This window comes from Taeniopygia guttata, chromosome 4A (assembly GCF_048771995.1).
Source record: "Taeniopygia guttata chromosome 4A, bTaeGut7.mat, whole genome shotgun sequence".
Taxonomy (NCBI): domain Eukaryota; kingdom Metazoa; phylum Chordata; class Aves; order Passeriformes; family Estrildidae; genus Taeniopygia; species Taeniopygia guttata.
The window spans coordinates 1,787,524-1,803,863 of NC_133029.1; the positions used below are offsets into that span (position 1 = coordinate 1,787,524).

The 16,340-nt window shown below is 38.8% G+C and overlaps 1 long non-coding RNA gene across 6 annotated transcripts in view; it reads left to right on the forward strand.

Moving 5' to 3' along the window:
• Positions 1 to 1,478: 1,478 nt before the first annotated feature.
• LOC140684146 (uncharacterized) overlaps positions 1,479 to 16,340 on the forward strand; it is a 200,921-nt gene continuing 186,059 nt past the window's right edge. For 3 of the 6 annotated variants that reach the window (XR_012055921.1, XR_012055919.1, XR_012055924.1), the window contains exon 1: positions 1,479 to 1,852. This is a non-coding gene — a long non-coding RNA (uncharacterized lncRNA). Of the gene's footprint in view, positions 1,853 to 8,827; positions 11,492 to 16,340 lie in introns of those variants that run through there. The other 3 variants (XR_012055920.1, XR_012055922.1, XR_012055923.1) reach the window with 2 other exon arrangements.

Here is a 16,340-nt window from a genome sequence, read left to right on the forward strand (position 1 = left end):
AATCTCTGGTGTGTTTCTGTGCAGTGCAGCCTTTATTTGCATAATCTTTTCCCAAAAAGCTCTCTGCAGCAGGACTGGACCAGCCCCATGGGTGATTCTGGCTCAGTGATGCCACATCAGCTGCCTCCCCCTGCTCCCAGATGGATTTCCATCCTCAGGGAAAGCTGCTGATAATGTTTTTATTGATAAGAAAATCAGGAGACTTTCCCCAGACATTTCAGTTCTGCCACAGTAGAAATGGCAATGAGGGAAGTGCCTTGGGAGTTGAAGCATTGTGAGGTTTTTTTTGGGGCACAGGGGTTTGTGTTATTGGAAGGACAAGGAACTGCAAGTTGATCACAAAAGTACAACTAAAAAAAAAAAAACAGCAACCCAGAGGGATAAAATTGAACATCCCAAAGCACTACTTTATCTGTTCCACATGAGCTTGAGAAATCTTAAGGATATCCTGTGCTTCAATCTTAAAATAAAAACTCCAGTGCCAGTCACTCCTGAGAATAAGGTAACTCAGTAAATTAAAGCAGCTCAAGCTCAGTATTTTATACCCAAGGGGTATTAGGCTGGGGAAGGATAGAAATTGAGTCTGTCCTTTATCCAAGTGGAATTGTGAGCAAAACTCACATTTTCGCTGCAGCTTTTAAGATTATATTTGTCTTTAATCAACTTTAATAAGAAAACAGGGGAAAACAGCTTGAGAAACACCAACCCCCAAAACATTCTGGTTTCAAAAATTAATGGAGAATATTTAGTGGGATATGCATTTCCCCTACAAAGCATGGTACAGACAGTCGGAATAAAAATCCCTCATTCCACTTTCATTACTGAGGCAGAAAAGCAAAGCAAATGGGAATGGCTCTGTAACCATAGCAACATTTGCCATTATTATTTTTTCAAAGAATTTCTGAGGCTCTACAATTTGAATTCTGCATTCTGAGGATAAAGTTTATATCAAGAAAAAGAATGGAAGAACTTTATTTGGTTGCAGGCCCTGATGGAAACTTTTAAAAAGATTTTTTTTTTCCCTAAAGAATAGTTTAAAAAAGAAGTCTCATGCCAACAATAAGGAATATAATTTCTTAAATATAGTGTAAGATGTATGTAGCTCTCAGGAGATAGGGTGTGGCAATTATGACTGTGTGAAAACATGCTAATTGAGAATAGTCAATTAAAAGGAATGGCAGGAAGTGTGGAAAAATAATCATGGTTTCCATACAGAATATAATATTTTTCATAATCCTCAATACAAATTTCCTGGGTGCTGTTCCTTGGGTCAAATACAAGATTTTTTTCTTTCTGTCCCCTTCACCTCAGTGGGCTCATTTAATCTCATCTTACATTTATTATGAATAATTGTGCTCACAATAACTTAGAAGCACAGCCAGTTATTTAAGAAGGAGCTGGAATAAGTATAAAAGTAATCACTCTTAAAATACTATAGAGACACCTGAAAGGAAAAAAAAAAGGAAAAGGAACAAAAAACCCCAAAGCCACCATGAATAAGAGTCAGAATACACATTTAGCAGAACCAGACAGAAAAACGCAATTGAAACATGACTTATTTGTTATATTTTATTCCATAGCAGATGTCAGCAGGAACAGCACTTCTTGTGCTCCATTTAAATGGGAAGGTTGACACTTAAAAATCTATTTCAATCAAATCATGATTGATTTAATGAACATTAATCAGATGCAGATGACTATGCCAAAATATTAACTTGTTAATTGGAATAATTCACTACAGGCAGGAAAGCCACCTCATCTTCAAACGACCTGCTAGAAAATACAGGTGACCAGAGAATTAAATCTGCCCAGGACTGATGCAGCAGGACCTAGAGACTGTAAGGAGAACAAGGTAATAATGTCTCTACCTCCAATCTCTTCTTAATCTTTCTCTTTTGTGCCTGCTCCAAACATAAATAACTCCTTGATGGGTAGACACAGCAAGCTATTAGGTCTATTGTGCTAATGATCTGCAAATTAAACTGTAGCAAACCCAAAGCCTCCGTGCTGAAGTTGTTAAGACCTTCTCTGTCAATAACCTGCAGAAAATGAATTACACAATTATACCTCAGTGCAAACTGTAATGACTACAAATTACAGCAGTAATTGTATCATACAGCAAAGTGATTTGATTCATTGCTTACAAGGCATAATTAATAAGCTGAAATGAGATTATCTCTATATTCTATCTTTAGAGTCTATTTTTCTGAGGAATAATTTGTTGGGTTTTTTTTTTCCTGCCCAGCATCTCGTCGCTCTGACTGTCAGGAATATTTAATGCATTTTTTTGGGGAGAAAGTCATCGAGCATCATCCTAAATTACTGAGGTAACTCTGGTAGGGTCTGTGAAGAATCAGGAGGAATCACTGCTCTCCAGAGATGAACTAGAGAGACAAACAGAGATAAATAGAAGGCAATCTTGTATGCAGAGAGCTCTTTGAGGGTATCTGCTGATGAGCAAGGGCAGGGAAACGACTGAGGCAGATTGCATCTGCATTTCTGTTAGATGACAGTTCATTTTAATTTCATTGATTGCTTTTAAGATAGGATAACAAAACAGCCTTTATTATTTCCCAGGGGAAAGAGAATTAGAAGGGAAGATTTGGGAGCACTATGGCACAAGAAACTGTAAACCAGAAAGAGACAGAATAGTACCTTAGCTCAGGACTGTGTGTTAAGTGTTCCTGATGGTGACAGAACGAGGGGAAATGATCATTAACAGTGCTCCCCCAGACCTTTCCTATTCTTGCCAGTATTTTTTCCTAAAGTCTGCTTCATAAGGATGTTTAAATACCAAGAGGTATTTAAGAGAATAACAAAGGGGTAACATCAATGCTCTCACCCTCTCCAAATGAGCACCTCTACTCATTTCAATCAGAGATTTAACTGGGACTTAGTTGCTGGTTTTGATTTTTTGTTTAAATAAATAGTTTTCATTTTATAAACCTGCACTGCTCTGCTCATTACAGGTGTTTTTCTAGAAGCTTCCAGCTTGAGCTTTCTGTTCTTAAGGGCAATATTAAATAGCAGAGCTGCTGTGGAATGCAGTTTATCCTCCTACTGCAGTCAAATGAAGGAAATCTGGGAGCTCCAGAACCTGCCTAGGAGGAAAAGGCTCATAGAAACAAAAGCTTTAAGAGTTCTCTGGCTGCTATTTTGCTCAAAAGTAAAAAGGCTATTAATTTATTATTAAAATAGTCTCCTTAATAAAAATGCTGATTCAGTTTGTTATTTATAGGATGATTCTAATGAAGACTATGAAAATCAGGAAAGCAGCCAGAACAGCAATCTACTCTATTTTGCAGTAAACTAAAGAACACCTGGTGCTTTGCAATTTTGTCCTTTGATAATCTGGAAAACCAGTTTTCAGCACCTAAACTAGTATGTTGGTCAGCAGCAGAAGCTATGTTAGTTTACCTTGATTTTCTTTACTCTGTGCTTTGAAAGCATTAAGACATCTATATTAAAATGTTAATATGAAATTCCAGTGGAAATCCTGGATTTCTGAATGCTTGTATTTTTCCATAACAGTCTCTGCAGTTGCACTCAAACAGAGAGAATAATCTGAATGTCAAATATTTGACAAGTCAATTTGAGCAGAAGTAGGTAACTGTGGAGCCAGGAATTATTTTCAATAATTGATAGCACTTTATAGCATGCAAATTACATATAAGAAACATAATTTTCAACCCAAGAACAAGGCTTGATAAACCCTTAATTTTATTAAAGATTCTTTCTTTTCCCCTCGCATCTTTATCTTAAAAATGCATTACAGCTGTCAGCTGTATTTGCTATCACTGTGTTCAGAGATTTTCCTTCATTCTCCCAAACACAGATAGCCAGGTTAACTTCCAGCCACCGAACACAAAAGATTGAAAAAATCCAGCTGCTTTCATTATGAACATACAGAAATATCTTGGTGGTTTAGAAGAGGAAGGCCCTTTACCTTACTAAATCAAGCTTGTTGGACACATTAAAAGAAAAAAAACTGTAAATTGAAAATTTGTTGTATGGTTTATTAAAATTATTGACCGTGTAAGAGTGGGGAATGTTTTCTCAACATGAAAATTGCATCATGAATGCCTGTAAGTTCTCTGTCAAAGCAAAATCCTTATGGGATGCACAATTCCCCCATTCCTAAGCAGGGACAGGCAATCTCCCTGATCTCATCAATCCCAAATCTGTTTGTCTGGGGACAGCAGAAAATGCTCAGAAATGGGAGCAAACACAGATTGGTCACTCCAGGAAACAAAAACTTCACCCACTCTGCAGCGTTTGCTGTCCAAGGTGCTGGTTTTCAGAAAGCATCATTGACACTTTAAATAGGAAATACAAAAAGCCCTTTAAGATCTCTACCTAAAATTTTTCTTGTCTCTCTCAAAAACAGCATCACCATTTAGTGTATTTTATACGCTATTTTTTGCAGGACTCTGTTCAGATGAAAAGGAAGAAGTCAGTGCACTTTTTACCCCTAAATTAATCTGATGTTCTCACAGGTTTGATTTTTGACAGCAATGTGAGAAACCAAACAAACTACAACCAACCAAACCCCAAAACCCTGGTTTGAATGGCTCCTTCCTCTCAGGAGTCTGCACAGCAGTAATTGGCACAGGAAAAGCTCTGCTCCATTCAAGTTTCTTTTCTTATAAAACAGAGATGAGAATACCTTTGAGCATAATTCAAATAATTGACTGTCTGCATCTATTTTTGTTGATATATGTCAACCAACAGAGCTGTAAGTTAGCTAAAGCAATTCTAAAGAAGACAAGAATTCCATCCAGAGCAGCTCAGTACATGAAATAATTCCTTTTATGCACATTACCTCAGAAGTACTATTTTCTATTTCAAAACAATGCAGGTACCCTACAACACCAAAAAGAAAATCAAGGAAATAGACCTGCAAGTAAGGTATATTACAGGCACTGTGACATGCAATTATACATGCTACTACTTTTCAGCTTCCAATTCTAGACTAATGAAAAATCAAAGTTCACTGAATTACTCTAAAAAGATTTCTAGGTTGAAATTCAATGAAATGATTCATGAGGTAATACTTTTTCAGAGCTGCTTAAACAGAAGTGTAATCAGCAGGGTGTAGGACTATTGAAACAGGGAAAGTCCCCAGTTCTGAATCCCAGGACAGGATCCTGGTTAAACTGGGATTTCTGTGTGGGCAGCCAGGTATTCCCAAGTGCAGTGCAAGTGTCTTTCAGTAGGAAAACCATCATATTATTCTACTTTTTGCTGTGAAACCAGCAAGAGTTCTGCTGTACTCATCAGCACAGAGATCCTGTGTGTCTGTTGGAGGCCCTGGCACAGGAGCCCAGAGGAGCTGGGGCTGCCCCTGGATCCCTGGAATGTTCCAGGATGGGGCTGGAGCAGCCTGGGACAGTGGGAGGTGTCCCTGCCATGGCAGGGGTGGCACTGGATGGGCTTTAAGGTCCCTTCCAACCCAAACCCTTCTGTGATTCTTCATTTTTAACATCCAGTGATGGAAATACTGCACTTTTCCCACTCCTTTGTTCTTAATTTCCAGGTTTTGCATTGAATTCTACAAGCCTTAGGTAACTCCAGCTTATTCTGATGCATTCCATTTGTAACTGTGGTTATTTATTTCTGAACCTCTGATAAATCTCACGGGATTTCAGGACCAAGTCACAAAAAGAACACAATGCAGCCATCACCACCAAACATCCCTCTCCAGAGGCAGATTAGGAGGTCCACATTTTCTGCTTTCTTCTATGCCAACACACCATTCCTTGGACACAAAATGCCCCCACCACAGCTAATGCAGTTCCAGCTTTTTTCCCCCCTCCGTCCTTTTGTTCATTATTTTTTCAATAGTTGAAAAGAGTGAACAAAATTAATACAAAAATGTATTACCCTAGCACTAAACACTGGTCAGCTACTTGCACTGATTGGATAAAACTTGGTACAGTTGAGTTTGAGTTTCACTGGGAATCTAAAACTTAAATGGATGGAAAATTGTGGTGATGCATGCTTTATTTTTACTTGTTTGCAAAAAAAACCCCCATAACTTTATCAAACATTATGAACACTTTCACTGCTGACAACCCTCTTCAAACATCAACTACTGTAATTTCCCCCACATTTGCATAATACTGGCTGATTAAGCTGACAGAATTTTCTTTGCTTCTTGCTGCAGAAATCAAAAATAAAAACACAGTGTTAGCAATGGTTTGCCCTCCTAAGATTTTTCACGTTGGAGTGGAAGAAAGAGTAAAATGGCTAACCTGAAGCAGGTTAGAATAATATCAGAATATTCTCCTCAGTTACTAATCCCCTCATCCTAGCAGAATTTAGCAGATTTAGGGTCTGCAGCCCTCTTCCTTCACAACCCTCACTAAATTACAGCCTCTCGCCCTGATAATTTATTTCTCAGAGGAACTGCAAAGCCTCAAGGCCTGAATTGCCTGGCTGTCACATGAACACAACTCTCCCCTGGTTATTGCAATGTAGTCCCACGTGTTATTACATGTATTATTTTCCTTGTATTCCCCTGTGTTATTGCAACGTATTCCCATGTGTGCTATTTCATGTGTTATTTTAAATATATTCCCATATATGTTATTTCATGTATTATTTTCAATACACTCCCACGTATGTTATTTCAATGTATTCCCATGTGTGTTATTTCAATGTATTCCTATGTATGTTACTTCATGTATTATTTTCAGTGTATTCCCCTCTGTTATTTAATTAATTTTTTCAATGTATTCCCATGTATTATTTCAATGTATTCCCATATATATTACTTCACATATTATTTTCATGGTATTCCTGTGTATATTATTTCATGTTTTATTTTCAATGCATTCCTCTGTGTTATTTCATTTATTTTTTTCAGTGTATTCCCATGTGTTATTTCAATGTATTCCCATTTTCTCACATTCACCAGCCTGGGTTGTATTGAGCAGCAGTGATGTTCATCTCAAGATGCACATGGCAAGATCTGTTACCATGTGGACATGGCAGGTTTGTAACAAAAATTACATGTAATTATCACTGTTTCATTGTCATGCAGTTTCAAAATGATCCATGTTGTCTCATAGGTTATAATTAAATCATAATTTCTTTAACTTCCACAGTAAAACCAAAGTTTCAGAGTTGAAAGGGAGGTCAACAGAGAACTGCCAATAACAAAGAACATCCATAAAGACAATGAAATTCTCTGTTGTGGTTAAAGGAGTCATTTTATCTTCTTTTCTTTCAGTAGAAAAAGAGAAGTACAAAAAGCTTTGCTTGTGAACACTTTTAAACCCAAAATTTTTAAAGTATCACAGAAAGATAAGGTAATCAATACATCCCTTAGGAAATCATCCCATCTGGTTCCAGTACACATGAAATTAATTCAGACCAATAACACCCCGCCATACAGCAATTTAACACTATTCCAGAAAGGAGTTTAATGATCCACAATAATCAACCATTAAACATTCTGCACTGAAGCTTCCCAAGCCACAAGAATTTATTCTTTTGAATTGGTCTGCCTAACATCAGCAAACAGTTTCAGACATAAATCAACTTTAGAAACACAATTCTAAACCAAGAACAAATAAAAATTGTCTAGAATGCCTGTATAATCACACAGTGAGAAATCTGACATTCTTTTCTTGTTAAAAGAGCAGCTGGAATTGCCTCTGAGCTCCCATCTCAGAACATCCAATTTCTCTGTTGTCATTTTCATACTCATTCACAGCAATTTCCATGGCTCAGAAAGAAATCTGGTAAACAAGAATATGGATTATAGTTTTTTTTTCTGAAAAAAGGTGCAGCAGAGTCAGCTGCATGGTGTTAGAGCAGGGGGATTCTGTCCTGGTTTGCAGCTAACAAATAATTTTGCTCCTATTTCTCAACAAGTTTTGTGAGTCTTGAGTCCATGGAAAATGCTTTCAGGAGCACAGACAAGCCCACATGACTTGGTTATTTTTAATTGTAGCTTGATCTATTTATTTATTCTGGAATGGAGGGGAAGCAGAGGTGGGGAATGAATGCCAGAATGTTCCTTTCACAGGGAGAGGGCTCCCAGGTGTGTGCTAAGGGCTGGGGAAGCTCTGCAATTATGCAAAATTCAAAGGGAACTGGAGAACAGGAGCAGTTAGCAGAGGAGTGAGTGAACAATGATGTTCCATGCAGGAGGAGTATCAGACAGCCCGGGAATTTCAGGCAGTGTTGTGGATGAAAGGCAGGACACAAAGGCACAGAGAAATTACAGCGAGCTTCTGCTAAATAAGGGTCAGTCAGGCTCAAGGGGCTGCCAGAAACTTCACAAGTTTATGAGGGGTTTAGAGTTCTGAATTTCCCTCTTCCCCAGACTATCCTATCAATCTGGTTTTTAAGATCCCTTTCCCCTCCCACATTTCAATGAGATAAATCCTTTTATCCCTCTCCTGGACTTTGCAGGATCTCTCCTGTGTTCTGTGAGCAGTCTTGTTATCTCCATCCCTCTCCAGGATCCAGATCCCCCTTTCCTGCTGCCTTCCAGCAAAGAGCCTGAGAAACCCCAGCTTGCCTTCCTCCAGCTTCTGGGAACAAGTGGGCAAGAAAAAATGGGCTGGGACAAGAAGGAATGGGTTGGGGCAAGAATGGATTGGGACAAGAAGGAATGGGCTGGGACAAGAAGGAACAGGGTGGGACAAGAAGGAATGGGGGGGACAAGAAGGAATAGGGTGGGACAAGAAGGAATAGCTGGGGCAAGAAGGAATGGGTGGGACAAGAAGGAACAGGGTGGGACAAGAAGGAATGGGGCTGCGACAAGAAGGAATGGGTTGGGACAAGAAGGAATAGGGTTGGACAAGAAGAATGGGCTGGGACAAGTTCTACCCTGAGGATCAGAAGGAATTACAGACAATAATCACTCTGCAGCTGCTCTGCTGCCTCCTGGAACTGCAGCAAACTGGGAACTCCTTCAGCTGCCCCTGCAGAGACCTAGCCTGGCTCAGCCAGGGACTTTCTGATTTTATTAGGAGATGTGAAATGGCTCCTGTGAGTTTGAGGCTTGTCAGCACAGCCTGTCCTTGCCTTGTTTGCCCCCACAGATTAATCCTTTCCAAGCTGTAAAAGGCTGAAGCAAGATTGACTGTGATGGGGAGGAGAGGGGAGGCTTCAAAGGTGTTAATGTTGTTGTAGGCACCAAGGTGTCTGTACAACCTTGATGAATTATTCCTAAAAATAGCAGTGGTGCAGGTGATCAATCTTACAGGCTTGGTCAAAGGGATAAGCTTCCCCCAGCCCAGGTATTGATTACTTACAGTAGGACCACGTTGGAGAATTACAAAAGGCACTTCAGTCCCTGCAAACCATGGCCACAGAGGTTGGTGCAACAAAAAAGGGTGGTTTTTGTTTTGATTTATTTGCTTCTCTTTTAAGTGCTGCCTCGTACTCAGCTCCCACAGTAATTGCTGTTCTTAATTTTTTACACTTTGCAGTTATCTTTTAAAAATGAGGGCTAATTTTTACCACAGCAGCATCGCACAAGAAGGTACATGGGCAAAAAAAGGGAGAAGAGAGGATGGTGGGCAAGCCATGAAAGGAAGGGTTTTCCTGCTGGCTGTGATGCTGATATAACTGTAATATAAAGCCAGCAGATTTTTTTTTTTTTTGTTTTAATATTATTTATATGCTGTGATTTAAAAGTTATGTAGCATAATTTCAAATCACAAGGTGACTTCAGGAGTATCCCTGGAACTTGGCAGCAATGTTGTGCCTCAGGTGGGACAGGAATTGACGTGGAAGTTTGGATCCTCTCTCAGGGCATCCACTGGAACCTCATCACTTAAACAGCACCCAGGGACAGGGCTGGCTGCTCCTGCTTCATGGCAGAGGCACTCAGGAAATCAAACTCAGTTCTGTGTCTGACATCCCACTGAACTCCAGTTTGTGCCAAAGGACAGATAAAAGATGTAGTATTACAAGATGTGATATGTTTGCTCTTTTTTGGCAGAATCTTTGTTGTTTTCTCACATTTCCTTTAGCAGTGCTAGAAATGCCCTTATGCAACCCCAGAAAAACCCAACCAAAACCACCCAAACCTAAATAAAACCCCAGAAAAATAACCCAAAGGCTCCAGATACAACTCACATTTCAATACCCATCATCAGCTGCTCCAGGTGTCCCATTGAAGAAATCTCTCATTTGCATTCTCAAATTTTGGATTATTCAGGGCTGTGGCTCTTTCTGCTGGACTGTCTGACATAAATAGATCTGGTATCTGTTCAATTTGCCTGTGGAATTCTATGTTCACAGTATATAATGTCCTAAATAATGTTCAAAAGGTTTTCTTAGGTTCAGACAACTAGAAAAGATGGATTAATTAACAGAATACCAGCAATATAATAGTAAATATGAGGCAAAACCAGGACACTACCTATCATCATGTAAATATTCCAAATATTTTGAAAATAAATTGTTACTGAAAAGGATAGTACAATTCTGAGCCAAATAATCACTCCTCTTCGAACATCATTTATTATATTGTAAATTTTAAAATGTGTAGAACACAGAAGTGTTCTGTTCTTACAGTGCGGGAGCAGAGATTTCAAAAATGATTCATTGTCTTGTCAGACTATTTGCCTAATGCCAGAAAAAAAATCCATTAACATCTTTCAGCCTCCAAAATATTGGGAACAGAATTTCTATTCCTCCTCCCTTCTGTTACACTGGGCTGGAAAGGGAAGCAGAGGAAGAGGAACTCTCTCTACCACAGTGATTTTACAGTGCAATATGGGATATTTAGGAAAACATGGCTCAGCTTCTTGTTCTTCTTTTATTTTAATTTAAAAAGGACATTTTCCCTATGCTGCAGTACGAGCAGTGTGGACAGTAACAGGTACATTTTGTTCTGGACTGCACAGATAACTCCCCCCTAATTTCACAGGTTCCCATCTGAGGCTGCACATCCCTTCCTATCACTCCCAAACATTTCACATCTGGGAATGGAACTTTCTGGAATCTCATTAGAATAGATTATGCATGTTTTATATGTTGCCTCCCCAAACTGCATATTTTAAAATACACACATCTCACCAGGAAATACTCAGTCTGCCAGTTTTGCTTTTTCTACCCTTCCTATATAATTTGCCTTCTGAACAGAACTGAAAAGAGATTTTAAGTGATTTTAATACAGGAAGAAATCCAGCAGCTGGAGCCAAATGTTAAAAAATGTGAAGCCCCATTAATTTTTTATCACATGTCCAAAAGGACCCTGCTTTGTGTAGATTATACAGGCATATTCAAATAAGTTTGGGAATGAAGCTTCTGAAAAAAAATTTAAGTAATGGATAATGATACCCATGAAAAGATGAGTGAGAAAAAAGGCTGAGAAAAATCTATTTTGATCAACCAGCCAAGCAGAGGAGCGTGTCAAACACATGCATTTTCATTTCTGGGAGAGCAGGCTCAATGAAGCATTAAAGAAGATATTACCACCGGGACAGCTGGATCCCAGCATCCCAAATCAGGACACATCCAGGTGAGCTCCTGATTTATGTATCCCAGAGCTTCCTCCTGCCAGGGCTGAGTCCCGAGGCACAGAGAGCAGAATAATTCCAAAGACATATATGCTCCTCTTCATCTTCTCTCAGAGGCTCCAGCCACTGTGATCAGGGCAGGGTTTGACACAGAAAATGAAAGATTTATGGCTCTCAGCCTTGCCAAGATCTTCAGAGATGGCCAAAGCAGCACTTATTTCGTGCAATTAATAATTGTATCAGAAAAGCCAAATCACTCTGTTTACAGTGACACTTGACAAAAGAGTTTTCTGTGACAGCAGTGCAGTTATTGGGATGGCAGAGCCCACACCTTGTTCTGCTGGAAAGAAAAAAAAAAAAAAGTAATTATTTCTGGCCTTTTAGTCTGGTTTTGAAATTACCCACCATGAGCACATTCAGGTGGAGTCAGAGATGATATCATGGGGGATGAAGAACAAACAAGAAGTCCCAAACACCAATTCTTTAGTTATAAATTTTATCTTTCAAGCTATGTCTGCCTGTATGAAAAATGTAATTATAGTTCAGAACCAGCAGCATTTTCTTTAGTCACTGAAAGTAACAAAAGCAGCCAGAGATAAAGCACAGCATGGTGGGAGATCCTATGAATGGTTGGACTTTATTTTTTTTTTTAATATTTCCAAACTACTGAAGGTTCTGTACCTGGACCTAACAAACACATGGAGTCATGCCCTCAGAATATCATTTGTTGGAGTGTTTCCATTAAAGATCCTTTCTTACAGACTTTGCACTTCTGCATTATTTTAGTAGAGTGAAGAGGAAAATATTTATTTCTAATTTTTATTTTCCACAACTTTACTTAAGGGGTCATTTTTCATTGCAGCCACTGAGTTAAATCTGCACCCATGTTCCCATTTCCTCTGCTTGGGAGTGTTCATCAGAATCATTATTTCAAAAGATAGAATACTTTGTTTGAGACTCATCTTGAATATTTGTGAGCTTTTCTGGATGTATTCATTTTATAAAAAATATAATCTAGATTTTTTTTTTTTGCCCCAACAAAGATAAAATTGAATTATTTTCAATTACCTTATATTTTACACAGGTTCTTTAACTCCATTGCACTGGAGCCATAATTTGCATAGAACAAAGTGCTTGAGAATAACACTTTGTTTTTCACAATATCTGAAATTACTCATGTAAAAGAGCTTGTGCATAATAATAAAAGAAAACAAATGATATCCATTTCCCTATCAGTTAACTCCCCTTCTTTAGGGAAAAGTTTCTTATAAAGAGACTTTTAAGAGTCTTTATAAGAAATAATATGTACAGCATTGTTTTGATTCTTACTTCCAATAAAATAATTTTATTCTAAATCTGCTAATCACCCATTTTTGTAAGAAAATGTTTGGTGAAACTTTATTTTTAGCATTATATTCTCAGAAAGATGTGGCTAGTATTAAATACCATTGTATTTTATAAATACTGTAATTTTCTACTGAGCTTGAAACATTGCATAACTTTTCAGATGACAGCAGTAAAATTACATTCAGTCATGTGCAATGAGATGACAAATCTAGATTAAATTCCTATTTCTGTAAGTCTGCCATCAATCATAGGTGAGACAAATGCAAACCCTCATTCTTTTAACACCCAAAACCCAAATCCATGCTCGCAGTAATTATTGAACATTCAGGAAAACCAGCCTTGAATTGTGAATTTGCACCAACTCAGAGAAAAGGAATTCAGCAGCAGACTGAAGAGCAACTGAGAAATCACTTTCCTTCCCCCACAGTTTATTTCAGCCCAAGTAAAATGAGTTGTTTATGTACATTTGTATTAACTTTCCTTGCTGGTATTAAAGAGCTACTGGAGCTCCCCTTCCCACAATTCCTGTGGCATTTTAAATTAAGAGTAAAGCATCATTTCTGCCAAGGACTGCAGCTGGCAAGAGAAAGGACCCTGCAAGTCCTGAGTGACAATGAATTGGGTAGAGAAATAAAGAATCACCTCAATTTTGTGAAACTGCAGTTGGGTTTGTGTGTCTTCATTCAAGGAAACTAAAATAGGTTTTATTGGAAAGGCAGGGCAGCAGTAAGTCCACCTGCCTTAATGGTGTTAGTGGATATTATTAGTTATGATCCAGGGAGTTATGTAACAATTTTATACATGTGTAGCATAAACATTTTAATGTCCTTGCAGTATCCCTCCTAAAGCATCCTCAGAGTGAGTGCTCAGCCTCCCTACCTCATTAAATGTCTAAAAAAGAGTTTGAACTATAAGCAATTGCTTTTCTATAACTTTGTAAAGGCAGTACTCCATTCACCCTTGGTTTTTTTAAGCTTTAAATTGTATCTTATGCTGTAGCCTCCATCCCACGTAGCATTTGACATGAATTTCCTTTTTTATATCAAATGGAATGGAGATTTTAATGACTGTTGGATTTTTCAGCTGCTGTGATGCAGAAAGAGTACAGGGAGCAGGGAGAAAGTGCACATTCTCAATAGGCTTCTAACAAAATGCAGGATCACTTTTACACACCCGTCTCCCTGGGATTTTGTTCCACCCCGTTCACACGATTCAATCACCTGTGCTTGTGTTCTGATTTCTGGCAACTGGATCCTTGCCTGCCTTCTGCCAAAAAATTGACTCCAGTGAGCTCTGTCGTGGCTCTGGTCAGCTTTTTTGGGACAAGAAAATCCCTTCAGTGTTACATTCCAATCTCCTGTGCATCTTCAATTCCCTCTGCTCTTGCTCTCCCCCTTGCCAGTAATTGTCTGGGTCATTTCCCTGAGGGAAAAGCATCATTACAGGCCAGACCTGCTTGAAAATTTCCATATTTTGACTTTGAAATCAAAACTTCATCAAGCTTGTGCTGTCAGCACTGGGTTTATCATGGGATTTTAAATTGTTGTCAGGAACTGAGATAAGATTTCTGGTGGCCTCTTGGTATTCCTGCTGTGCTACCTGAATGTAGACATGCCAAAATCTGCTCCCAAGCTGTTCTGGGCGTGCCTTCATCCCCTCTGCCCTGGCTGACATTAACCCAGCTCCTGCAGGACCTGCTTTGCTTTTCCACCTTGCATCACTGGGACTTTTGGAATAACTTTGTGTGAGGTGCTGTTTGTTGTGAAAACACAGCTCTGCACTGGCAGGCGACTCATTTTAATGCAATATACTTCATCTGAACCTTGTTAAACAGCACTGAAAGGTTGTTTTTACATGACCTGACACCTCTGCATTTCATTTCCTTCTCCCAGCAGAGAAAATGGATGTTAGCACTCTGCCACAGAGATTCCTCTGTGCATTGTCACACCCGTGGTGGAAATACTGTGAAAATGGATATGGTGTCACCTTCAGCCCCAGATCCAGGATGGATGGGAGCTCTCTGCCTCCGGGGAGTTTCCAGCTTTTCCTTTGTAATATAAAAATACTTCCCTTTGTTTTTTCTGGACCTCTTGTTTTCCATTCCAGTGCTCAATTCGCGTTCATTTAAATTGCAGCTCACCAGGTTTGCTCTGGAGGGGTTGGTGCCTAATCAACACCATTGTTATTCTGGGCACCTCGCTGAAAAACAAAAGAAACTGGAATTCTCATGATAGAATAGTTTTGTGATGAACTGCTTGAGAAAACTTGCTGTGTTTTTGGGATGCCACCGGCTAAGGCAATTTGTTAGGTGTGGAACATGAATTTTAGAAATTAATCAATACACCAGTCAATGCTATAAAAAACACTTCTGTGCATCTTATAATAAATGGGACAAGAGTTAGACTCTCCACTGAGCAATGCTTTTAAATTAAAATTCTCTTTTTCCAGACTAATTGAACAGACACATTTCCTATGTTAAATTGTTTTGAATGCTTAAGTCTTCTATCTATTACTTGCCTCCTCCAAACTCATCATAAAATCATAAAAAAGCTCTTTTCTGACTTAGACTTTATCTTCTGTTCAATAGGAATCTTCTAACCAACATTTATTGACAGGCAAATTTGCAAGAAAATCTTCAGTAAATACTTCTGCTCTAAGAATCTCCCTGCAGTTTGTAATAGTGTGCTACATCTTTGCTGAAATGTAAATCTGGATTAGATTTCCTCTCTTCCAAGAACCAAGATCACACATCTCTACCCCTGACATGAACTTTACCTTCACTCTGTGCTTGCTGTCTCGTTCTGAGTGTTTTAATAAACACTTGCAAACAGGTATTTACAAAACTGAGCTGGTTCAGCTTAAAGAGAATCAAAATTGAGTTTCCCACAGAGCTTTTCTGGTCACCAGTTCTCAAACTGTGTGTGTTGAAAGCATTCAGCAGGTAAATGCTACTATAAAGTCCCATTTTACGTGTAATTTTTTTGTTCATACTGGGATTTTCAAATTAAAGGTCTCCATGTAAAGGATTGGCCGGGTTTTAGAGAAAATCCCACCTTTCCAAGGGTGGAGTGACACAGGAGTGTCCTGTCTAAGGGTGACACTGCCAGGAGCACAGCCCTTGCCACCACACGTGCAGTAAAACATGTCCTGCATAACTTTATTTTCTTTTAAATAGACTCAATAGTGCCTGGGAGCACAGATATGATTCATGGCACACAAAAACATTGCTTTTTTTCACTCTGACTTTTAATAGGAAAACAGCAAACTCCCCACACCTCCCTTGCACCTCTTTTTAAACATCAGTTATTTGGGACTACATTTAATTAACACAGTTAAAAGGATGGGGCTTTAATTGCACAATCCTTGGGGTTCATTGAGGTTGTGAGGCTTTACTGCCAAGAAAACCTGACTGAAGATTCCTTTTGTAGGGCCCATTAATAATGATGATAATATTCTTGCCTTTGGTTTTAAGGAATGCTTCTTCTTTCTTCAAAGTGACTTTGC